The 27,364-nt window shown below is 41.8% G+C and overlaps 1 protein-coding gene across 2 annotated transcripts in view; it reads right to left on the bottom strand.

Moving 5' to 3' along the window:
• The window catches only part of LOC123704897, a 490,404-nt gene that overhangs the window by 124,070 nt on the left and 338,970 nt on the right, over positions 1–27,364 (bottom strand). The gene's annotated exons all lie outside the window — the stretch shown is intronic.

Genomic DNA, 27,364 nt, shown 5'->3' on the forward strand with positions numbered 1-27,364 from the left:
ATGCTGCCAACATTATACATTTTTTGGTCATAATAGCAATGTTTTAATTTAAATGCACTTGGAAAAAAGTTATACGTGCTCGTAATTTTTTTAATTTCATTAAATCTGTTTTATTTTTATGTCATTATATTTCTTTTAAAGATTTAATGAATTAAAGTCTTTCAATTGTTAATGCACTTTTTTACTATTGATACTAATGTCAAATTTTAATTTTTAAATGATCATTGTAACTTCAAATGAATAATTTTATGTCAACAAACAACTTTCCGAAAACAAATAAGAAAACAGCTTCTTGTGTATAATGTAAAATATTATGTGTTATTTATGCATAACAAAAATATCAACAATGGTTAACAATGAATTAAAACATAATATATTTTTGTGATGAAAGAAGACTACAATGCCAACTGTAAAACAAGTGAAATCTAATAAGATCAGAATATGAAAATGAAGAAAAACAAAAGTTGAATTTACCAAACATAAAGGAAATGTTTTATGATTTGCAGATGCTCACATTTTAAATTTATAAAAGATTCCACAAAGTTATTTGTATTATTAATATTGAATAACATAGACTGATTGACCCATTGATGGTATTATATAGATGAAAAAATAGTGTATAGATTTCAATTTGAATAACCAAGATATCTCTGAAAACTTGATATAGCTATTGTTACTGTACATTTTATACTTCTTAGTTCTTTTACTATAATATAAAGCAAATACCTATTAAGTAAAAGCCGTCTACATTTTAAACAGCATTGTTTGCTATAAGAAAAAAGGAACCGAGTATAGTAATGTGGCCGTACTCTTTATCAATTTTAGTTCACCAAACATCATAAATTTAATATATCTATCCAAAAAATATGTTTCAAAAACAACATAGGTACTTAACTTGGGATTCCTGCAAAAGTCTTGACAAAAATATAAAATAAAAGTTACTGTATCATTAAAATATTGATTTAAACATGGTGCATAAACCTACAGTCTACACAAAGTCATATAATAAATTTTAAATAAATATCATGGTTTGGATATTATGTTTTCAGTGTAAATATATTATAATGGAAACTTTTTAATGTGTTTCATTTTCTTATTCATCTAGTGTCTCTTATTAGTAATAATATTTATAAAGTAGAAACAAATGATTTAGGTAGGTATATTGCTATACAAATAATTTAAATTGCTTTCATATAATTTTTTAAAATATATTTTAATGTTAGATAACTTTACATATTGCATATTTTAAAGTAAGTACCTACATATTGATTTATAAAATTCTCATTGAATGCTTGTTGATTATTAATTTTTATTATTCCAATTTGATTTGAAATCATATAAATATTTGAAGAGGGTAGGTAGGTACATTTTATTAGGTACAACATTGGTAAAAGCTAAATGAAATAAAAAATCATTATAAATAATTAATACTTATTACTTAGTTATTAGTATTACTATACTTGCATGTTTAATGAGATAGTTTAATAGGTTCTACACTTGTTCTACAGATCTTGAATATTATTGTTTTAAAAATTTATAAACAATGATAATTTTCTGTTTTTAAGAATCTATACTCAAAAGGGTAAAAAAGGAACTATATTACTGACTGGCTGTCTGTCCATCTGCTACCAGGCTGTATCTCTGATCTCATGAACCTTGATACCTACATTTGAAAATTTCAGAGATCATGATGTCGATGTCGCTTCGACAACAAAAATAATAAAAACCGTAGATATACCTAAGCAATCTTGGCAAGGTCTTATAGTGAAGTTTCATACTTATACGGAAACCTTAGTGTTGTGAGTCCAACTCGCACTTGAATCATTTTTATTTAAATCTATGTACCTACCCACTTAGAAATAGAAATAGAAATAGAAAACACTTTATTGTACAATGCACACAAAACAAAATTTACAGAAACGATATGTAACTTACATATTTAATAAAAAATTAAATAGTCCATTTCTACCTTAGATTTCTACACATTAAATATTTTTGAAAAAAATTGTTATGCAAATATACGATGGGTTTATAGACCCCATAGCAATCCATGGTCAATATTAATTATTCGTCCTGTTTAACTGTGTCAATTACGATAAGTCGAGTCGAAATCTCAAAACTGGTGAGATCTGGCTTGTCGAAAACCAGCGCCAGGCATATGCCTGGCACATGCTGAACTCGATCCTTTTTGGCGATACGGGGGCACTTTTATCTAACATTGTTTTATTTTTTGTTTTTGTATTGTTCATTCATTTCTTTTTTGTAATTCTACTTTTAAGCTTTTACTGTATTGTGTCTCAATATTTTGCCAAATAAACATTTTTTCTTCTTTTCTTCTTTCTTTCATCTACTTGTTTTAATAACATCAATAGAAATTACTCATCTCGGTTCATTACCTATATTATTATTTTATTCACAACTATGCGGGTTCTTCAACTACGCTGGCGAAGTCGCTGGCGCGCGGAGAGCTAAAAAAAATATATATACCTATCTATTTACGAATCACATTCAAGTGTTTTTTCAAGTTTCATTAAAACTTTTGATGTTTAACTAAAAATTTAGATATTGATATTATAATTATGTAAAATTTTGTACTTTACGTAACGAAATCTTCAGTGATTTGAAAATGCATTATAATTCCCTATCCATTTGTTATTATCTGCTAAAAAACAGCGATTCCACAGTCAGTCGAAACTGCTTATAAATAACCTACTTATTCGAGGTTGCGCGGTGCGCGGGCAGCAAGCGGCCCGCGGCGCCGTCTTTTGCCGTTGCTATTCAATTACCCTTCCTACTATGGAAATTTCCATACAAAATTTTCGAAAAAAAAAAATTTCGCTTTTTAACAAAAAAAATTGTATGCCTGGAAGCGGACCAAGTTTTCAAGCATTTTTTACTTTGGCGACCCCGACCTAACTGCCACCGGTTCAGAGAGCCGTTGAATTTCGTGATGTATGGAAAATGGAAACCGGGGGTCGGAGAGAAAGTCTGAGTATGCAGTTTTGTAAATCTGGCCGATTAGAGCACAGAAGCCAATTTTCAGACCGATCGTAAAGTAACCGGCGCCACCATCTTGCTTTGAAAAATTGGCCATTTTTGAAAAAAAAATTGCGTACAATTTGAAATTTCTCGATTGCCCTGGTAGCACCCCATGTTTCTGATCATTTTTTAGTTCTACACCCCCCAGCTATCTGGCGCCGTTTCGGAGAGCCGTCGAATTTTGCGTTGTATGAAACTCGGAAACCAGCGGTGGAAACTCGATTATGAGTATGCCAACTTAATGTGCGGCTCGATTAAAGCCCCTATGCCAAGTTTCAGCGCGTTCGAACCAGCCATGGCCGTTTTGGAATTTGTATGGCGGCGGCCATTTTTTCCGCCATTTTGAATTTTTTTCACTATCTGTGGTAATTGCTCAAGGTCTACTCCAAGTTTAGTTGGAGCACCCCAGATGTAGCTGTTACCGTTTGCGCGGGCCGTTGACCGTCTCCGCGGGCTGTGAGAAAGTTCAGGATTTCGGATTTTTCTGGATATCCTGGGAGCTGGGTGAGTATGAATGCGTCATTGGTGTGTTTCTCCGTCGTGCCACCTTGGCTAAATTTACGTTTTTATGTTTGCGCCAAAAATGGAAAAATTCCAAAATCGAGCGTCCCACTACGGCTCCCTGGTAGCGTCCCAGGGTGGTGATCATTTTTAGTTCCGGGACCCCCCACCCAACTCGCACCGTTTCCGCGGGCCGTTGGATTTTACGTTGTATGGAAGTTGGAAACGGGAGCCCGGAGCCACTCGAAGGGGGCACCGATCGATTTGCCGGCTCGAACAGAGTACGTGTGCCAAATTTGAGACGTAAGGATTCATAAACGGCGATTTTGGCAAAGTACGGCGGCCATCTTGTTTTCGCGAAAATCCCCATTTTTCCACCACCCCTGGTAATCGCCACCAGTTCTGAGCATTTTTTGTTCAGACACCCCCCCTCCAGGTATCACCGTTTTTGCGCACCTCCAGGGGTCCACTCTCTTGTCCAGGGTGTTGGAGATGTCAATATTTTTCCGGTGGTCACTCGGCGCACCTCTACACGATCACGTCGAAATCCCCCCAACTTTCCGCGTAGTTTCCGAGAAACCCGATGTCAGTCAGTCAGTGGTAGTGTAGCTTTATATATTATAACTAGCTGGTGCGTTGTGCGCGGGCTGCAAGCAGCCCGCGAGCCCCTTTTGCCCCTGGGTTAAAGCAATAGGGCAGTCATTAGAAAATGTGTTAGAATTCCCAGTCCATTTGTAATTTTCTGCTAACAGCGATCCCACAGTCAGTCGGTAATGCTTATAAATTCCCCATTCAAGTATTTTCCACTCCGGGAGGCTGTCCACCTTCAAGAGAGCGTAGTGCGCGGGCTGCAAGCAGCCCGCGAAGCATCCCAGGACAGAAATCTTCAGTCATTTGAAAATGCATTAAAATTCCCCGTCAATTTGCTATTATCTGCAAACAGCGATTCCACAGTCAATCGGAAGTGCTTATAAATTTCAAATTCAAATATTTTCTATTCCGGGGGCTCTCCACCTTCGAGGGTGCGTGGTGCGCGAGCTGCACGCAGCTCGCGGCTCATCCCAGGGCAGAAATCTTCAGTCATTTGAAAATGCATTCGAATTTCCTTTCCATTTGTAACATCTGCTAACAGCGATTCTACAGTCAGTCGAAACTGCTTATAAATTACTTATTCAAATATTGTTAAATTTTTGAAACGTCTTATCGATAGCGGGCAGTGACTTTTCATAATAAACTGTTCAAGAGTTAACCTAACACGCTCGTCGCTTCGCTCCTCGCTACCTATTTGAATATTTAGGCCGGCGCTGCCGCAACTCGCTCGCTTCGCTCGCTTGGCTCGTGCGGTATGTAGTTCATAAATTAACATAAAACGCTCGTCCCTTCGCTCCTCGCTACCTATTTGAATATTTAGGCCGGCCGTTGACGCGACTCGCTCGCTTCGCTCGCTTGGCTCGTGCGGTAAGAGTTCAAAAGTTAATCTTACACGCTCGTCGCTTCGCTCCTCGCTACCTATTTGAATATTTACGCTGGCCGCTGCCGTGACTCGCTCGCTTCGCTCGCTTGGCTCGTGCGGTAGTTCAAAAGTTAATAAATATTTTCTACTCCGGGAGGCTGTCAACCCTCGAAGTTGCGCGGTGCGCGGGCAGCAAGCAGCCCGCGGTGCCGTCTTTTGCCGATGCTATATTCAATTACCCTTCCTACTATGGAAATTTCCATACAAAATTTTCGAAAAAAAAAATTTCGCTTTTTAGCAAAAATTTTCATATAGCTGGAAGCCGACCAAGTTTTTAAACATTTTTTACCTTGGTGACCCCAACCTAAGTGCCACCAGTTCAGAGAGCCGTTGAATTTCGTGATGTATGGAAAATAGAAACCGGGGGTCGGAGAGAAATTCTGAGTATGCAGTTTTGTAAATCTGACCAATCAAAGCACAGAAGTCAATTTTCAGACCGATCGTGACGGAACCGGCGCCACCATCTTGCTTTGAAAAATTGGCCATTTTTTGAAAAAAAATTGCGTCCAATTTGAAATTTCTCGATTGCCCTGGTAGCACCCCATCTTCCTGATCATTTTTTTGTTCTACACCCCCCACCTATCTCGCGCCGTTTCAGAGAGCCGTCGAATTTTGCGTTGTATGAAACTCGGAAACCAGCTATGGAAACTCGATTATGAGTATGCCAACTTAATATGCGACTCGATTAAAGCCCCTGTGCCAAGTTTCAGCGCGATCGGACCAGCGATGGCCGTTTTAGAATTTGTATGGCGGCGGCCATTTTTTCCGCCATTTTGAATTTTTTTCACTATCTGTGGTAATTGCTCGAGGTCTACTACAATTTTAGTTTGAGCACCCCAGATGTAGCTGCTACCGTTTGCGCGGGCCGTTGACCGTCTTCGAGAGATGAGGGAAAGTTTAAGATTTCGGATTTTTCTGGATATCCTGGGAGCTGGGCGAGTACGAATGCATCATTGGTGTATTTCTCCATTGCACCACCTCGTCTAAATTTACGTTTTTATGTTTGCGCCAAAAATGGAAAAATTCCAAAATCGAGCGTCCCACTATGGCTCCCTAGTAGCGTCCCAGGGTGGTGATCATTTTTAGTTCCGGCACCCCCCACCCAACTCGCACCGTTTCCGCGGGCCGTTGGATTTTATGTTGTATGGAAGTTGGAAACTGGGGCCCGGAGCCACTCGAACGGGGCACCGATCGATTCGCCGGCTCGAACAGAGCACGTGTGCCAAATTTGAGACGTAAGGATTCATAAACGGCGATTTTGGCAAAGTACGGCGGCCATCTTGTTTTCGCGAAAATCCCAATTTTTCCACCACCCCTGGTAATCGCCACCAGTTCCGAGCATTTTTTGTTCAGACACCCCCCCTCCAGGTATCACCGTTTTTGCGCACCTCCAGGGGTCCACTTGGTTTTCGAAGATGATCGAGATCGCTATATTTTTCCTCTGGTCACTCGGCGCACCTCTACACGATCACGTCAAAATCCCCCCCACTTTCCACGTAGTTTCCGAGAAAAGCGATGTCAGTCAGTGAGTGGTAGTGTAGCTTTATATATATATGACTAGCTGGTGCGTTGTGCGCGGGCTGCAAGCAGCCCGCGAGCCCCTTTTGCCCCTGGGTTGAAGCTATAGGGCAGTCATTTATTTAAAAATATATTCGAATTTTCTGTGCATTTGTTACATCTGCTAACAGCGATTCTACAGTCAGTCGGTAATGCTTATAAATTCCCAATTCAAATATTTTCTATTCTGGAATGCTGTCGACCTTCGAAGGTGCGTTGTGCGCGGGCTGCAAGCAGCCCGCGAGCCCCTTTTGCCCCTGGGTTGAAGCAATAGGGCAGTCATTTGAAAATAAATTCGAATTTTCTGTCCATTTGTAACATCTGCTAACAGCGATTCTACAGTCAGTCGGTAATGCTTATAAATTCCCCATTCAAGTATTTTCCACTCCGGGAGGCTGTCCACCTTCGAGGGAGCGTAGTGCGCGGGCTGCAAGCAGCCCGCGAAGCATGCCAGGGCAGAAATCTTCAGTCATTTGAAAATGCATTAAAATTCCCCGTAAATTTGCTATTATCTGCAAACAGCGATTCCACAGTCAATCGGAAGTGCTTATAAATTTCAAATTCAAATATTTTATATTCCGGGGGGCGGTTCACCTTCGAGGGTGCGTGGTGCGCGAGCTGCAAGCAGCTCGCGGCTCATCCCAGGGCAGAAATCTTCAGTCATTTTAAAATGCATTCGAATTTCCTTTCCAATTGTAACATCTGCTAACAGCGATTCTACAGTCAGTCGAAACTGCTTATAAATTCCCCATTCAAATATTTTCTATTCCGGGGGTATCCACCATCGAGGGTGCGTGGTGCGCGGGCTGCAAGCAGCCCGCGGTACATCCCAGGGACAAAAATCTTCAGTCATTTGAAAATGCGTTAAAATTCCCTGTCAATTTGTTATTATCTGATAACAGCGATTCCACAGTCAATCGAAGTGCTTATAAATTCCCCATTCAAATATTTTCTATTCCGGGGGGCTGTTCACCTTCGAGGACGTGCGGTGCGCGAGCTGCAAGCAGCTCGCGGCTCATCCCAGGGCAGAAATCTTCAGTCATTTGAAAATGCATTCGAATTTCCTTTCCATTTGTAACATCTGCTAACAGCGATTCTACAGTCAGTCGAAACTGCTTATAAATTACTTATTCAAATATTGTTAAATTTTTGAAACGTCTTATCGATAGCGGGCAGTGACTTTTCATAATAAACTCAAGAGTTAACCTAACACGCTCGTCGCTTCGCTCCTCGCTACCTATTTGAATATTTAGGCCGGCCGCTGCCGCGACTCGCTCGCTTCGCTCGCTTGGCTCGTGCGATAGGTAGTTCAAAAGTTAACCTAACATGCTCGTCGCTTCTCTCCTCGCTACCTATTTGAATATTTAGGCCGGCCGCTGTCGTGACTCGCTCGCTTCGCTCGCATGGCTCGTGTGGTAGTTCAAAAGTTAACCTTACACGCTCGTCGCTTCGCTCCTCGCTACCTAAACTGCTTATAAATTACTTATTCAAATATTGGTAAAATTTTTGAAACGTCTTATCGATAGCGGGCAGTGACTTTTCATAATAAACTGTTCAAGAGTTAACCTAACACGCTCGTCGCTTCGCTCCTCGCTACCTATTTGAATATTTAGGCCAGCCGCTGCCGCAACTCGCTCGCTTCGCTCGCTTGGCTCGTGCGGTAGGTAGTTCAAAAGTTAACCTAACACGCTCGTCGCTTCGCTCCTCGCTACCTATTTGAATATTTAGGCCGGCCGCTGTCGTGACTCGCTCGCTTCGCTCGCATGGCTCGTGTGGTAGTTCAAAAGTTAACCTTACACGCTCGTCGCTTCGCTCCTCGCTACCTAAACTGCTTATAAATTACTTATTATTCAAATATTGGTAAAATTTTTGAAACGTCTTATCGATAGCGGGCAGTGACTTTTCATAATAAACTGTTCAAGAGTTAACCTAACACGCTCGTCGCTTCGCTCCTCGCTACCTATTTCAATATTTAGGCCGGCCGTTGACGCGAGTCGCTCGCTTCGCTCGCTTGGCTCGTGCGGTAAGTAGTTCAAAAGTTAACCTAACACGCTCGTCGCTTCGCTCCTCGCTACCTATTTGAATATTTACGCTGGCCGCTGCCGTGACTCGCTCGCTTCGCTCGCTTGGCTCGTGCGGTAGTTCAAAAGTTAATAAATATTTTCTACTCCGGGAGGCTGTCAACCCTCGAAGTAGCGCGGTGCGCGGGCAGCAAGCAGCCCGCGGCGCCGTCTTTTGCCGATGCTATTCAATTACCCTTCCTACTATGGAAATTTCCATACAAAATTTTCGAAAAAAAAAAAATTCGCTTTTTACCAAATATTTTTACATGCCTGGAAGCGGACCAGGTTTTGAAGCATTTTTTACTTCGGCGACCCCGCCCTACCTGCCACCGGTTCAGAGAGCCGTTGAATTTCGTGATGTATGGAAAATGGAAACCGAGGGTCGGAGAGAAATTCTGAGTATGCAGTTTTGTAAATATGGCCGATTAGAGCACAGAAATCAATTTTCAGACCGATCGTAAAGTAACCGGCGCCACCAACTTGCTTTGAAAAATTGGCCATTTTTGAAAAAAAAATTGCGTCCAATTTGAAATTTCTCGATTGCCCTGGGAGCGCCCCATCTTCCTGATCAATTTTTAGTTCTACACCCCCCGGCTATCTAGTGCCGTTTTGGAGAGCCGTCGAATTTCGCGTTGTATGAAACTCGGAAACCAGCGATGGAAACTCGATTATGAGTATGCCATCTCAATGTGCGGCTCGACTAAAGCCCCTGTGCCAAGTTTCAGCGCGATCGGACCAGAGATGACCATTTTAGAATTTGTATGGCGGCGACCATTTTTTCCGCCATTTTGAATTTTTTTCACTATCTGTGGTAATTGCTCGAGGTCTACTAAAAGTTTAGTTTGAGCACCCCAGATGTAGCTGCTACCGTTTGCGCGGGCCGTTGACCGTCTTCGAGAGATGAGGGAAAGTTTAAGATTTCGGATTTTTCTGGATATCCTGGGAGCTGGGCGAGTACGAACATGGTGTGAGTGTATTTCCGCGATGCGCCACCTCGTCTAAATTTACGTTTTTATGTTTGCGCCAAAAATGGAAAAATTCCAAAATCGAGCGTCCCACTATGGCTCCCTGGTAGCGTCCCAGGGTGGTGATCATTTTTAGTTCCGGGACCCCCAACCCAACTCGCACCGTTTCCGCAGGCCGTTGGAGTTTACGTTGTATGGAAGTTGGAAACGGGGGCCCGGAGCCACTCGAACGGGGCACCGATCGATTCGCCGGCTCGAACAGAGCACGTGTGCCAAATTTGGGACGTAAGGATTCATAAACGGCGATTTTGGCAAAGTACGGCGGCCATCTTGTTTTCGCGAAAATCCCCATTTTTCCACCTCCCCTGGTAATCGCCACCAGTTCCGAGCATTTTTTGTTCAGACACCCCCCCTCCAAGTGGCACCGTTTCCGCGCACCTCCAGGGGTCCACTCTCTTGTCCAGGGTGTTGGAGTTGTCAATATTTTTCCGGTGGTCACTCGGAGCACCTCTACACGATCACGTCGAAATCCCCCCAACTTTCCGCGTAGTTTCCGAGAAACCCGATGTCAGTCAGTCAGTGGTAGTGTAGCTTTATATATTATAACTAGCTGGTGCGTTGTGCGCGGGCTGCAAGCAGCCCGCGAGCCCCTTTTGCCCCTGGGTTGAAGCTATAGGGCAGTCATTTAAAAATATATTCGAATTTTCTGTGCATTTGTTACATCTGCTAACAGCGATTCTACAGTCAGTCGGTAATGCTTATAAATTCCCAATTCAAATATTTTCTATTCTGGAATGCTGTCGACCTTCGAAGGTGCGTTGTGCGCGGGCTGCAAGCAGCCCGCGAGCCCCTTTTGCCCCTGGGTTGAAGCAATAGGGCAGTCATTTGAAAATAAATTCGAATTTTCTGTCCATTTGTAACATCTGCTAACAGCGATTCTACAGTCAGTCGGTAATGCTTATAAATTCCCCATTCAAGTATTTTCCACTCCGGGAGGCTGTCCACCTTCGAGGGAGCGTAGTGCGCGGGCTGCAAGCAGCCCGCGAAGCATCCCAGGGCAGAAATCTTCAGTCATTTGAAAATGCATTAAAATTCCCCGTAAATTTGCTATTATCTGCAAACAGCGATTCCACAGTCAATCGGAAGTGCTTATAAATTTCAAATTCAAATATTTTATATTCCGGGGGGCGGTTCACCTTCGAGGGTGCGTGGTGCGCGAGCTGCAAGTAGCTCGCGGCTCATCCCAGGGCAGAAATCTTCAGTCATTTGAAAATGCGTTAAAATTCCCTGTCAATTTGTTATTATCTGCTAACAGCGATTCCACAGTCAATCGAATTGCTTATAAATTCCCCATTCAAATATTTTCTATTCCGGGGGGCTGTTCACCTTCGAGGACGTGCGGTGCGCGAGCTGCAAGCAGCTCGCGGCTCATCCCAGAGCAGAAATCTTCAGTCATTTGAAAATGCATTCAAATTTCCTATCCATTTGTTACATCTGCTAACAGCGATTCTACAGTCAGTCGAAACTGCTTATAAATTACTTATTCAAATATTGGTTAAATTTTTGAAACGTGATCCCGAATTTTATTTTTTTGATGTGTCTAATCAATAGCGGTGACTTTTCATAATAAACTGTTCAAGACAATAAATGTGTGAAGATGTATAAAACATATTGAAAACTTCAAGTCATCATTAGTAGCGTCGTTTAAAATCAAATTCATTATGCTTTCGGCACTAAAAATATCTAAGTGAAAGCCATAGCACTAAAGTCAAAGGGTGTATCGAATAAGATATCGTTACACTATAAAAATAACTACTTTAAAAAAACCGACTTCAAAAACGGAAAAGTAAAAAATAATTAATTAGTTACTACATATTATTTAGTTGTGTTATTCACTATATAGGTTTGAAGTCGGTGCCAAGCATAAGCACTTATTAAACTACGCTATTTTTTGATACAAGAACTACGATTATTTCGATACAAGAACTACCTACTTGCAATTCAATTACATTATTCGCAATACAAAAAATTGGCTATTTTCGATACAAAAACTACACTACTCTTGGTGTAAGTCCTACGCTTATAAAGCGTGAACGATTGGCTCATTCACTCAATAAATGTGTGAAGATGAATATATTATTACGTATTGAAAACTTCAGTCTTTTTAGTAGCTTCGTTTAAAATCAAAATCATTATGTTTTCGGCACTAAAAATAAGAACCTACTTTTCCGTTTTTGAAGTCGGTTTTTTTAACGTAGTTTTAATAGTTTTTAACCTACGTAGTTTTTTTGTTTGAGTGGGAATCGCCCTAAAGTCGCTTCTGTTCAAGAGTTTACTTAACACGCTCGTCGCTTAATCGCTCCTCGCTACCTATTTGAATATTTACGCCGGCCGCTGACGTGACTGGCTCGCTTCGCTCGCTTGGCTAGTGCAGTAGTTCAAAAGTTAACCTAACTCGCTCGTCGCTTCGCTCCTCGCTACTTCTTTGAATATTTACGCCGGCCGCTGACGTGACTTGCTCGCTTCGCTCGCTTGGCTAGTGCAGTAGTTCAAAAGTTAACCTAACTCGCTCGTCGCTTCGCTCCTCGCTCTTTCTTTCAATATTTACGCCGGCTGCTGACGTGACTTGCTCGCTTCGCTCGCTTGGCTAGTGCAGTATTTATTTATTTATTTATTTATTTATTTTAGAATTTCCGACAGAGGATACAGATTACATTCGTTACATCTAATACAAGTACATGATCTTCTACACCTCTAATTAAAGGAAATTACAGCGTTCAGAATGGATTACAATTACAATTAAAATTAAAATTAAAATTAAAATTACAATTACAATTACAATTACCATTACAATTACAATTACAATTCGTCAATTTCTTAAAAATATTAAAATAAATTTAATAACATTAATTATATAGGAAAACCAAAAAAGTATTACAATTACAAATCTAAAATTACAATTATATTCGTCAAATTATAAAAAAATATTATAAAAAAAAATATTATATAATAAAAAATTAAAGAGCAATTAATTATATACAGAATTCAAATACATAATTATTATTAAAATTGCAAATATTATTCAATTACAATTAGGTATATTAAAATTAATCACTACAATAAAATTATACAGGTTGGTTACATTAATTAATAAAGGAAAAATAGAAACTTTTATCATTGGCTAAATTGAAGGATTAACGATTTGAAGCGTGTTAGAGATTGACTGAAGATGTCTATGTCTTGCGAGATACCAGTGAGCTTGTTATACTCATGGGTGAGTCTGACTGTTGGTGAGTTTTTACCAAGGTTTGTCCGATAAGAGGGGGCACTAAAAAGGCAACGAGGTTGACGAGGAACTCTAGATGGTACATTAATATTAAATCTGGTTAGTAACGCTGGACAGTCGAAACCATTATTAAACACTTTATACAAAAACAGAAGATCAGCTATAGTGCGACGCGACTCAAGAGATCTCATATTGAAATATTTAAGTCTGTCTTCATATCGAGTCAATGATTTCTTGATACCAGCTCGGTAAGCCAGCTGGCGAACAAGTCTTCTTTGAATTCCTTCGATTCTTTTTCTGTGAGTCTGGTAAAAGGGATAGTTCAAAAGTTAACCTAACTCGCTCGTCGCTTCGCTCCTCGCTACTTCTTTGAATTTTTACGCCGGCCGCTGACGTGACTTGCTCGCTTCGCTCGCTTGGCTAGTGCAGTAGTTCAAAAGTTAACCTAACACGCTCGTCGCTTCGCTCCTCGCTACCTATTTAAATATTTACGCCAGCCGCTGCCGTGATTCGCTCGCTTCGCTCGCTTGGCTCGTGCGGTAGTTCAAAAGTTAATAAATATTTATTACTCCGGGAGGCTGTCGACCTTCGAGGTTGCGCGGTGCGCGAGCAGCAAGCAGCCCGCGGCGCCGTCTTTTGCCGTTGCTATTCAATTACCCTTCCTACTATGGAAATTTCCATACAAAATTTTCGAAAAAAAAAATTTCGCTTTTTACCAAATATTTTTACATGCCTGGAAGCGGACCAGGTTTTGAAGCATTTTTTACTTCGGCGACCCCGCCCTACCTGCCACCGGTTCAGAGAGCCGTTGAATTTCGTGATGTATGGAAAATGGAAACCGAGGGTCGGAGAGAAATTCTGAGTATGCAGTTTTGTAAATATGGCCGATTAGAGCACAGAAGTCAATTTTCAGACCGATCGTAAAGTAACCGGCGCCACCAACTTGCTTTGAAAAATTGGCCATTTTTGAAAAAAAAATTGCGTCCAATTTGAAATTTCTCGATTGCCCTGGGAGCGCCCCATCTTCCTGATCAATTTTTAGTTCTACACCCCCCGGCTATCTAGTGCCGTTTTGGAGAGCCGTCGAATTTCGCGTTGTATGAAACTCGGAAACCAGCGATGGAAACTCGATTATGAGTATGCCATCTCAATGTGCGGCTCGACTAAAGCCCCTGTGCCAAGTTTCAGCGCGATCGGACCAGAGATGACCATTTTAGAATTTGTATGGCGGCGGCCATTTTTTCCGCCATTTTGAATTTTTTTCACTATCTGTGGTAATTGCTCGAGGTCTACTACAAGTTTAGTTTGAGCACCCCAGATGTAGCTGCTACCGTTTGCGCGGGCCGTTGACCGTCTTCGAGAGATGAGGGAAAGTTTAAGATTTCGGATTTTTCTGGATATCCTGGGAGCTGGGCGAGTACGAATGCATCATTGGTGTATTTCTCCATTGCACCACCTCGTCTAAATTTACGTTTTTATGTTTGCGCCAAAAATGGAAAAATTCCAAAATCGAGCGTCCCACTGTAGCTCCCTGGTAGCGTCCCAGGGTGGTGATCATTTTTAGTTCCGGGACCCCCCACCCAACTCGGACCGTTTCCGCGGGCCGTTGGATTTCGCGTTGTATGAAAGTTGGAAACTGGGGCCCGGAGCCACTCGAACGGGGCACCGATCGATTCGCCGGCTCGAACAGAGCACGTGTGCCAAATTTGAGACGTAAGGATTCATAAACGGCGATTTTGGCAAAGTACGGCGGCCATCTTGTTTTCGCGAAAATCCCCATTTTTCCACCTCCCCTGGTAATCGCCACCAGTTCCGAGCATTTTTTGTTCAGACACCCCCCCTCCAGGTGCCACCGTTTCTGCGCACCTCCAGGGGTCCACTCTCTTGTCCAGGGTGTTGGAGATGTCAATATTTTTCCGGTGGTCACTCGGCGCACCTCTACACGGTCACGTCGAAATCCCCCCAACTTTCCGCGTAGTTTCCGAGAAACCCGATGTCAGTCAGTCAGTGAGTGGTAGTGTAGCTTTATATATTATAATAATAATAATATAACTAGCTGGTGCGTTGTGCGCGGGCTGCAAGCAGCCCGCGAGCCCCTTTTGCCCCTGGGTTGAAGCAATAGGGCAGTCATTACAAAATGTGTTAGAATTCCCAGTCCATTTGTAATTTTCTGCTAACAGCGATTCCACAGTCAATCGGAAGTGCTTATAAATTCCCAATTCAAATATTTTCTATTCTGGAATGCTGTCCACCTTCGAAGGTGCGTTGTGCGCGGGCTGCAAGCAGCCCGCGAGCCCCTTTTGCCCCTGGGTTGAAGCAATAGGGCAGTCATTAGAAAATGTGTTAGAATTCCCAGTCCATTTGTAATTTTCTGCTAACAGCGATCCCACAGTCAGTCGGTAATGCTTATAAATTCCCCATTCAAGTATTTTCCACTCCGGGAGGCTGTCCACCTTCAAGAGAGCGTAGTGCGCGGGCTGCAAGCAGCCCGCGAAGCATCCCAGGACAGAAATCTTCAGTCATTTGAAAATGCATTAAAATTCCCCGTCAATTTGCTATTATCTGCAAACAGCGATTCCACAGTCAGTCGGTAATGCTTATAAATTCCCCGTTCAAATATTTTCTATTCCGGGGGCTCTCCACCTTCGAGGGTGCGTGGTGCGCGAGCTGCAAGCAGCTCGCGGCTCATCCCAGGGCAGAAATCTTCAGTCATTTGAAAATGCATTCGAATTTCCTTTCCATTTGTAACATCTGCTAACAGCGATTCTACAGTCAGTCGAAACTGCTTATAAATTACTTATTCAAATATTGTTAAATTTTTGAAACGTCTTATCGATAGCGGGCAGTGACTTTTCATAATAAACTGTTCAAGAGTTAACCTAACACGCTCGTCGCTTCGCTCCTCGCTACCTATTTGAATATTTAGGCCGGCCGCTGCCGCGACTCGCTCGCTTCGCTCGCTTGGCTCGTGCGATAGGTAGTTCAAAAGTTAACCTAACACGCTCGTCGCTTCGCTCCTCGCTACCTATTTGAATATTTAGGCCGGCCGCTGTCGTGACTCGCTCGCTTCGCTCGCATGGCTCGTGTGGTAGTTCAAAAGTTAACCTTACACGCTCGTCGCTTCGCTCCTCGCTACCTAAACTGCTTATAAATTACTTATTCAAATATTGGTAAAATTTTTGAAACGTCTTATCGATAGCGGGCAGTGACTTTTCATAATAAACTGTTCAAGAGTTAACCTAACACGCTCGTCGCTTCGCTCCTCGCTACCTATTTGAATATTTACGCCGGCCGCTGCCGCGACTCGCTCGCTTCGCTCGCTTGGCTCGTACGGTAGGTAGTTCAAAAGTTAACCTAACACGCTCGTCGCTTCGCTCCTCGCTACCTATTTGAATATTTAGGCCTGCCGCTGCCGCGACTCGCTCGCTTCGCTCGCTTGACTCGTGCGGTAGGTAGTTCAAAAGTTAACTTAACACGCTCGTCGCTTCGCTCCTCGCTACCTATTTGAATATTTATGCCGGCCGCTGCTGTGACTCGCTCGCTTCGCTCGCTTGGCTCGTGCGGTAGTTTAAAAGTTAATAAATGTTTTCTACTCCGGGAGGCTGTCGAGCCTCGAGGTTGCGCGGTGCGCGGGCAGCAAGCAGCCCGCGGTGCCGTCTTTCGCCGATGCTATTCCTATTACCCTTCCTACTATGGAAATTTCCATACAAAATTTTCGAAAAAAAAATTTCGCTTTTTAGCAAAAATTTTCATATAGCTGGAAGCGGACCAAGTTTTTAAACATTTTTTACCTTGGTGACCCCAACCTAAGTGCCACCAGTTCAGAGAGCCGTTGAATTTCGTGATGTATGGAAAATGGAAACCGGGGGTCGGAGAGAAATTCTGAGTATGCAGTTTTGTAAATCTGACCAATCAAAGCACAGAAGTCAATTTTCAGACCGATCGTGACGGAACCGGCGCCACCATCTTGCTTTGAAAAATTGGCCATTTTTTGAAAAAAAATTGCGTCCAATTTGAAATTTCTCGATTGCCCTGGTAGCACCCCATCTTCCTGATCATTTTTTTGTTCTACACCCCCCACCTATCTCGCGCCGTTTCAGAGAGCCGTCGAATTTCGCGTTGTATGAAACTCGGAAACCAGCAATGGAAACTCAATTATGACTATCCTATCTTAATGTGCGGCTCGATTAAAGCCCCTGTGCCAAGTTTCAGCGCGATCGGACCAGCGATGGCCGTTTTAGAATTTGTATGGCGGCGGCCATTTTTTCCGCCATTTTGAATTTTTTTCACTATCTGTGGTAATTGCTCGAGGTCTACTACAAGTTTAGTTCGAGCACCCCAGATGTAGCTACTACCGTTTGCGCGGGCCGTTGACCGTCTTCGAGAGATGAGGGAAAGTTTAAGATTTCGGATTTTTCTGGATATCCTGGGAGCTGGGCGAGTATGAATGCGTCATTGGTTTATTTCTCTATTGCACCACCTCGTCTAAATTTACGTTTTTATGTTTGCGCCAAAAATGGAAAAATTCCAAAATCGAGCGTCCCACCATGGCTCCCTGGTAGCGTCCCAGGGTGTTGATCATTTTTAGTTCCGGGACCCCCCACCCAACTCGCACCGTTTCCGCGGGCCGTTGGAGTTTATGTTGTATGGAAGTTGGAAACGGGGGCCCGGAGCCACTCGAACGGGGCACCGATCGATTCGCCGGCTCGAACAGAGCACGTGTGCCAAATTTGAGACGTAAGGATTCATTAACGGCGATTTTGGCAAAGTACGGCGGCCATCTTGTTTTCGCGAAAATCCCCATTTTTCCACCTCCCCTGGTAATCGCCACCAGTTCTGAGCATTTTTTGTTCAGACACCCCCCCTCCAGGTATCACCGTTTTTGCGCACCTCCAGGGGTCCACTTGGTTTTCGAAGATGATCGAGATCGCTATATTTTTCCTCTGGTCACTCGGCGCACCTCTATACGATCACATCAAAATCCCCCCAACTTTCCACGTAGTTTCCGAGAAAAGCGATGTCAGTGAGTCAGTGAGTGAGTGGTAGTGTAGCTTTATATATTATAACTAGCTGGTGCGTTGTGCGCGGGCTGCAAGCAGCCCGCGAGCCCCTTTTGCCCCTGGGTTGAAGCAATAGGGCAGTCATTAGAAAATGTGTTGGAATTCCCAGTCCATTTGTAATTTCCTGCTAACAGCGATTCCACAGTCAATCGGAAGTGCTTATAAATTCCCAATTCAAATATTTTCTATTCTGGAATGCTGTCGACCTTTGAGGGTGCGTGGTGCGCGGGCTGCAAGCAGCCCGCGAGCCCCTTTCGCCCGTGGGTTGAAGCAAAAGGGCAGTCATTAGAAAATGTGTTAGAATTCCCAGTCCATTTGTAATTTTCTGCTAACAGCGATCCCACAGTCAGTCGGTATTGCTTATAAATTCCCCATTCAAGTATTTTCCACTCCGGGAGACTGTCCACCTTCGAGAGAGCGTAGTGCGCGGGCTGCAAGCAGCCCGCGAAGCATCCCAGGACAGAAATCTTCAGTCATTTGAAAATGCATTAAAATTCCCCGTCAATTTGCTATTATCTGCAAACAGCGATTCCACAGTCAATCGGAAGTGCTTATAAATTTCAAATTCAAATATTTTCTATTCCGGGGGGCGGTTCACCTTCGAGGGTGCATGGTGCGCGAGCTGCAAGCAGCTCGCGGCTCATCCCAGGGCAGAAAGCTTCAGTCATTTGAAAATGCATTCAAATTTCCTATCCATTTGTTACATCTGCTAACAGCGATTCTACAGTCAGTCGGTAATGCTTATAAATTCCCCATTCAAGTATTTTCCACTCCGGGAGGCTGTCCACCTTCGAGGGAGCGTAGTGCGCGGGCTGCAAGCAGCCCGCGAAGCATCCCAGGGCAGAAATCTTCAGTCATTTGAAAATGCATTCGAATTTCCTATCCATTTGTTACATCTCCTAACAGCGATTCTACAGTCAGTCGGTAATGCTTATAAATTCCCCATTCAAATATTTTCTATTCCGGGGGGCTGTCCACCTTCGAGGTTGCGTGGTGCGCGAGCTGCAAGCAGCTCGCGGCTCATCCCAGGGCAGAAATCTTCAGTCATTTGAAAATGCATTCGAATTTCCTTTCCATTTGTAACATCTGCTAACAGCGATTCTACAGTCAGTCGAAACTGCTTATAAATTACTTATTCAAATGTTGTTAAATTTTTGAAACGTCTTATCGATAGCGGGCAGTGACTTTTCATAATAAACTGTTCAAGAGTTAGGTAACACGCTCGTCGCTTCGCTCCTCGCTACCTATTTGAATATTTAGGCCGGCCGCTGCCGTGACTCGCTCGCTTCGCTCGCATGGCTCGTGTGGTAGTTCAAAAGTTAACCTTACACGCTCGTCGCTTCGCTCCTCGCTACCTAAACTGCTTATAAATTACTTATTCAAATATTGGTAAAATTTTTGAAACGTCTTATCGATAGCGGGCAGTGACTTTTCATAATAAACTGTTCAAGAGTTAACCTAACACGCTCGTCGCTTCGCTCCTCGCTACCTATTTGAATATTTAGGCCGGCCGCTGCCGCAACTCGCTCGCTTCGCTCGCTTGGCTCGTGCGGTAGGTAGTTCATAAGTTAACCTAACACGCTCGTCGCTTCGCTCCTCGCTACCTATTTGAATATTTAGGCCGGCCGTTGACGCGACTCGCTCGCTTCGCTCGCTTGGCTCGTGCGGTAAGTAGTTCAAAAGTTAACCTAACACGCTCGTCGCTTCGCTCCTCGCTACCTATTTGAATATTTACGCTGGCCGCTGCCGTGACTCGCTCGCTTCGCTCGCTTGGCTCGTGCGGTAGTTCAAAAGTTAACCTTACACGCTCGTCGCTTCGCTCCTCGCTACCTAAACTGCTTATAAATTACTTATTCAAATATTGGTAAAATTTTTGAAACGTCTTATCGATAGCGGGCAGTGACTTTTCATAATAAACTGTTCAAGAGTTAACCTAACACGCTCGTCGCTTCGCTCCTCGCTACCTATTTGAATATTTAGGCCGGCCGCTGCCGCAACTCGCTCGCTTCGCTCGCTTGGCTCGTGCGGTAGGTAGTTCATAAGTTAACCTAACACGCTCGTCGCTTCGCTCCTCGCTACCTATTTGAATATTTAGGCCGGCCGTTGACGCGACTCGCTCGCTTCGCTCGCTTGGCTCGTGCGGTAAGTAGTTCAAAAGTTAACCTAACACGCTCGTTGCTTCGCTCCTCGCTACCTATTTGAATATTTACGCTGGCCGCTGCCGTGACTCGCTCGCTTCGCTCGCTTGGCTCGTGCGGTAGTTCAAAAGTTAATAAATATTTTCTACTCCGGGAGGCTGTCAACCCTCGAAGTTGCGCGGTGCGCGGGCAGCAAGCAGCCCGCGGTGCCGTCTTTTGCCGATGCTATTCAATTACCCTTCCTACTATGGAAATTTCCATACAAAATTTTCGAAAAAAAAAATTTCGCTTTTTAGCAAAAATTTTTATGTGCCTGGAAGCGGACCAAGTTTTTAAACATTTTTTACCTTGGTCACCCCAACCTAAGTGCCACCAGTTCAGAGAGCCGTTGAGTTTCGTGATGTATGGAAAATGGAAACCGGGGGTCGGAGAGAAATTCTGAGTATGCAGTTTTGTAAATCTGACCAATTAGAGTACAGAAGTCAATTTTCAGACCGATCGTGACGGAACCGGCGCCACCATCTTGCTTTGAAAAATTGGCCATTTTTTGAAAAAAAATTGCGTCCAATTTAAAATTTCGCGATTGCCCTGGTAGCACCCCATCTTCCTGATCATTTTTTAGTTCTACACCCCCCACCTATCTCGCGCCGTTTCAGAGAGCCGTCGAATTTTGCGTTGTATGAAACTCGGAAACCAGCGATGGAAACTCGATTATGAGTATGCCAACTCAATGTGAGGCTCGATTAAAGCCCTTGCGCCAAGTTTCAGCGTGATCGGCCCAGCGATGGCCGTTTTAGAATTTGTATGGCGGCGGCCATTTTTTCCGCCATTTTGAATTTTTTTCACTATCTGTGGTAATTGCTCGAGGTCTACTCCAAGTTTAGTTCGAGCACCCCAGATGTAGCTGCTACCGTTTGCGCGGGCCGTTGACCGTCTTCGAGAGATGAGGGAAAGTTTAAGATTTCGGATTTTTCTGGATATCCTGGGAGCTGGGCGAGTACGAATGCGTCATTGGTGTATTTCTCCATTGCACCACCTCGTCTAAATTTACGTTTTTATGTTTGCGCCAAAAATGGAAAAATTCCAAAATCGAGCGACCCACTATGGCTCCCTGGTAGCGTCCCAGGGTGGTGATCATTTTTAGTTCCGGCACCCCCCACCCAACTCGCACCGTTTCCGCGGGCCGTTGGATTTTACGTTGTATGAAAGTTGGAAACCGGGGCCCGGAGCCACTCGAACGGGGCACCGATCGATTCGCCGGCTCGAACAGAGCACGTGTGCCAAATTTGAGACGTAAGGATTCATAAACGGCGATTTTGGCAAAGTACGGCGGCCATCTTGTTTTCGCGAAAATTCCCATTTTTCCACCTTCCCTGGTAATCGCCACCAGTTCCGAGCATTTTTTGTTCAGACACCCCCCCTCCAGGTGGCACCGTTTTTGCGCACCTCCAGGGGTCCACTCTCTTGTCCAGGGTGTTGGAGATGTCAATATTTTTCCGGTGGTCACTCGGCGCACCTCTACACGGTCACGTCGAAATCCCCCCAACTTTCCGCGTAGTTTCCGAGAAACCCGATGTCAGTCAGTCAGTGAGTGGTAGTGTAGCTTTATATATTATAACTAGCTGGTGCGTTGTGCGCGGGCTGCAAGCAGCCCGCGAGCCCCTTTTGCCCCTGGGTTAAAGCAATAGGGCAGTCATTAGAAAATGTGTTAGAATTCCCAGTCCATTTGTAATTTTCTGCTAACAGCGATCCCACAGTCAGTCGGTAATGCTTATAAATTCCCCATTCAAGTATTTTCCACTCCGGGAGGCTGTCCACCTTCAAGAGAGCGTAGTGCGCGGGCTGCAAGCAGCCCGCGAAGCATCCCAGGACAGAAATCTTCAGTCATTTGAAAATGCATTAAAATTCCCCGTCAATTTGCTATTATCTGCAAACAGCGATTCCACAGTCAATCGGAAGTGCTTATAAATTTCAAATTCAAATATTTTCTATTCCGGGGGCTCTCCACCTTCGAGGGTGCGTGGTGCGCGAGCTGCACGCAGCTCGCGGCTCATCCCAGGGCAGAAATCTTCAGTCATTTGAAAATGCATTCGAATTTCCTTTCCATTTGTAACATCTGCTAACAGCGATTCTACAGTCAGTCGAAACTGCTTATAAATTACTTATTCAAATATTGTTAAATTTTTGAAACGTCTTATCGATAGCGGGCAGTGACTTTTCATAATAAACTGTTCAAGAGTTAACCTAACACGCTCGTCGCTTCGCTCCTCGCTACCTATTTGAATATTTAGGCCGGCGCTGCCGCAACTCGCTCGCTTCGCTCGCTTGGCTCGTGCGGTATGTAGTTCATAAATTAACATAAAACGCTCGTCCCTTCGCTCCTCGCTACCTATTTGAATATTTAGGCCGGCCGTTGACGCGACTCGCTCGCTTCGCTCGCTTGGCTCGTGCGGTAAGAGTTCAAAAGTTAATCTTACACGCTCGTCGCTTCGCTCCTCGCTACCTATTTGAATATTTACGCTGGCCGCTGCCGTGACTCGCTCGCTTCGCTCGCTTGGCTCGTGCGGTAGTTCAAAAGTTAATAAATATTTTCTACTCCGGGAGGCTGTCAACCCTCGAAGTTGCGCGGTGCGCGGGCAGCAAGCAGCCCGCGGTGCCGTCTTTTGCCGATGCTATATTCAATTACCCTTCCTACTATGGAAATTTCCATACAAAATTTTCGAAAAAAAAAATTTCGCTTTTTAGCAAAAATTTTCATATAGCTGGAAGCCGACCAAGTTTTTAAACATTTTTTACCTTGGTGACCCCAACCTAAGTGCCACCAGTTCAGAGAGCCGTTGAATTTCGTGATGTATGGAAAATGGAAACCGGGGGTCGGAGAGAAATTCTGAGTATGCAGTTTTGTAAATCTGACCAATCAAAGCACAGAAGTCAATTTTCAGACCGATCGTGACGGAACCGGCGCCACCATCTTGCTTTGAAAAATTGGCCATTTTTTGAAAAAAAATTGCGTCCAATTTGAAATTTCTCGATTGCCCTGGTAGCACCCCATCTTCCTGATCATTTTTTTGTTCTACACCCCCCACCTATCTCGCGCCGTTTCAGAGAGCCGTCGAATTTTGCGTTGTATGAAACTCGGAAACCAGCTATGGAAACTCGATTATGAGTATGCCAACTTAATATGCGACTCGATTAAAGCCCCTGTGCCAAGTTTCAGCGCGATCGGACCAGCGATGGCCGTTTTAGAATTTGTATGGCGGCGGCCATTTTTTCCGCCATTTTGAATTTTTTTCACTATCTGTGGTAATTGCTCGAGGTCTACTACAATTTTAGTTTGAGCACCCCAGATGTAGCTGCTACCGTTTGCGCGGGCCGTTGACCGTCTTCGAGAGATGAGGGAAAGTTTAAGATTTCGGATTTTTCTGGATATCCTGGGAGCTGGGCGAGTACGAATGCATCATTGGTGTATTTCTCCATTGCACCACCTCGTCTAAATTTACGTTTTTATGTTTGCGCCAAAAATGGAAAAATTCCAAAATCGAGCGTCCCACTATGGCTCCCTAGTAGCGTCCCAGGGTGGTGATCATTTTTAGTTCCGGCACCCCCCACCCAACTCGCACCGTTTCCGCGGGCCGTTGGATTTTACGTTGTATGGAAGTTGGAAACTGGGGCCCGGAGCCACTCGAACGGGGCACCGATCGATTCGCCGGCTCGAACAGAGCACGTGTGCCAAATTTGAGACGTAAGGATTCATAAACGGCGATTTTGGCAAAGTACGGCGGCCATCTTGTTTTCGCGAAAATCCCAATTTTTCCACCACCCCTGGTAATCGCCACCAGTTCCGAGCATTTTTTGTTCAGACACCCCCCCTCCAGGTATCACCGTTTTTGCGCACCTCCAGGGGTCCACTTGGTTTTCGAAGATGATCGAGATCGCTATATTTTTCCTCTGGTCACTCGGCGCACCTCTACACGATCACGTCAAAATCCCCCCCACTTTCCACGTAGTTTCCGAGAAAAGCGATGTCAGTCAGTGAGTGGTAGTGTAGCTTTATATATATATGACTAGCTGGTGCGTTGTGCGCGGGCTGCAAGCAGCCCGCGAGCTTCCGTGTGCTCTAAGAGTTTTAACAAACGATTTTTTTTTATTTTTATTTATAATTTTTCTAGCTATCATCAGCTCTTGGACTATAGCAATATAATTTCTAATAATAAATCATTAATTTTTATTTTGTCAGAAAAAAAAGACCAAGACAACACTTACTCAATTAAACAAACAAGTACTTAATCGCAATTAATCGTTTCATAAAAAATATATATAATAATATGACAAAATACTCTAAGAAAAATTCATTGATGTAAAAAAAAAATACACCGAAATTGTATGTTTTTTCTATTATAATCATTACCCATGTCACATGTTTCAACAACAGAATGTAATTGGCGATGTAATTTGTGTTTTTTTTGTTGTACCAACTAAAAAGAAAATAGCAAACTGACACATTTTTTTACATACATAGGTACCTATATTACCTGTATATTTATGTTACATCAATCTATAATATTGTTATTATGATCTATATTGAAGAAATACACCATGTACTTAGGTACTTCATAATTTGATCGATATTCATAAATCATTTTATACCTATTTTTCTTATTTAAAAGTATAAAAAAGCGAAATATAAAAAAAAATTAAGAAGTCAATGCTCAGTTTTCGAGCAGCCCAGTCTCTAAGATCCCAGCCGATAAATTACTTGTCTTTAAATATATTATACAGTATATGTAATACAAAAATTAAATATACTAATTTTATTTCTCTTTCAGTTTTGAACAACTTCGATATAGAAAGCGATTTTTTAACAGAAGCAATAATGAAAATAGAAGATTGAAATTATTTAATGAAAAAATGATCTCGAAATTTGTTATTTTTAAAAGATACAATACAAAATAAGATAGGTACCTAAATAATGTGTTTTAATTTCATTGAATATATTCATATACCTACTTGACTAAAAATGGTTACCTCTTGTCTTGTTTATAAACTAACAAAAAACTGAATTATACCTACCTATATAAACAAGTCCCCCTGTCGAGTGTAGCTGATATTAAAATTAAATGTTAAGTAGGTACATAGTTAATTCGTTACCTAGGTATGTAAAACCTCGAAATTAACAAATAGTGGTTATCGTTATTTTTCCTTATCTAGTTACATTGAATTTTGTTGATTTTTTATTGAAGTTGTTTTCTCAATATTTCTAATCCCGGTATATATGTAATTTAGCTGCAAGCCAACAATTTAAATAGTTAGTACCTACTATTAATATTAATTAGGTAGTTAAAATCTTTAGTTTAGTTTTCATTTATTCATTCATCAGTGCTGTTTTTTTTATTCTATCATTTTAAAATTCCCTCTTTTTAATTTTTATATGATAAGGTACATATACCTAGTTCCTTTTTTTAATTTATGTACCTACCTACTGAATTAGGTGTTACGAAGCCTACCTACCTTTATTATAAAAAATGTAGTTATAAATATAAGTAATATAATGCTACATCGCCATCATTTCATCTCTTACATAGTAGAATTTAATTTGTTAAGTTCTTCAGTGTGTTTTTGAATCGAATAGGTATGTGAAAAATGATTCATGATCATTAATTAAATGGCATAAGAAAAAGCTAATTTTAAGTAGGTAAGTACTAAACATTATCTTGTGTAGTAGATGATAGGCAATTTATCTAATCAAAACATTAATTATTTCAATAATAAAACAGCGATTTACATAGATTAATTATATTAAGTTTCATAAAATCAATATTAATAATTATTTTTGAATTGCGAATAAAACAACAATAATTGAAACTAAGATTATTTTATTAACATGACTATATTATTCAACTAATGGTAACAGTACATAAGTAATAGGTACATTTTTTCATTTTTAAAGAAAATCTATAGGTATAAAATATGAATTTATACAAAATCAAAATAACAAAAAACGAATAGCATACAAGTAAAATGAAATCTATAGGTACATAAAAAAAGTAGGAAAATACACTGAATATTTTTTTAACACTTGGGGCGTGATCTACAAAATAATAATCGAAGAAAATACGCTACCCCGAAAGCAAACAGTACTGCATTGATTAACTTCCAAATTTTGAATAAATATTATGAACAGGTTGGATCAACATAATATAGGCTATAACATCGTTCTAAGACCAATAGGAGTGTAGCAATGCGGGTAAAGCCGCGGGGCACGCTGGTGGTCTGCTGTTTCGTGCTTTCACGTGTTTCTTCTTAGTAACGCTGCTTTGACTATCTGTCTGTCTGCCTGAAATTATTTAAAATATGTATATTTTTGCTATCCTTTTTAATATGCATGGGTATGAATGATTATCAATTAAAAATCAAGAATAGTCCCATAGTAAAGATTCTATTGAAATTTAATTTATGAATAGATATATAAATTCTTACAAGACACGACCTTGTTCTTAACAATAATGTTTAAAAACTCATTGTTTGTGTAATAGTATAAATTAATTAATAAAGTATTGTTTCTTTTAGTACAACAAAATATAAATCATCTTCTATATATATTTGTATTTCTGACAAAATAAAACACATTTAATTATACAAAATAATTTAACAAAGCGAAATAACACATTGAAGAATATATTCACATTGAAGAAACTATTTTGGTATCAATACTTTATGTAGTTTCATTGTTTCATAAACATAAATTAGGCCCAAAAATATAATTAATATACTTAACTGGTGATTCCATTTTTTACGAATATACATATACTATCAAAGCTTGTTTTATATATGAAGAATATTTTGAATTCATTTCCTTTTTTAGCAGTGTCATTCCTCCTCCTGATGAAATTTCCTTATGTTATCCAATTTGTAGCATTTCTGAAAAAAAATCCACATTTATTTAAAACCTTCAATTTGTCAAAACTAAATCGTAAAAATTTGATAATTGGGACCACATTGCAGGCAGCTTTCAAATAAAAAAAAAAAGAATTCTCAAAATCAGTTATCCCACTGAAAAGCCAATTGAGAACTTCCTCCTGTTTCGAAACCGATTAAAATGTAAATTTAATCAAAGTTAAAATGTTTCACAAACAGTCATCAAAATTAAAGACTTTTTCTATACCTAATATGTAAAATATTATTTTGCCCTCAAGTTCTTTTGTTGGTAAAATAAGTTGTGTCTTTCTTCCTATGGATGAAACT

This window comes from Colias croceus, chromosome W (assembly GCF_905220415.1).
Source record: "Colias croceus chromosome W, ilColCroc2.1".
Lineage (NCBI taxonomy): Eukaryota > Metazoa > Arthropoda > Insecta > Lepidoptera > Pieridae > Colias > Colias croceus.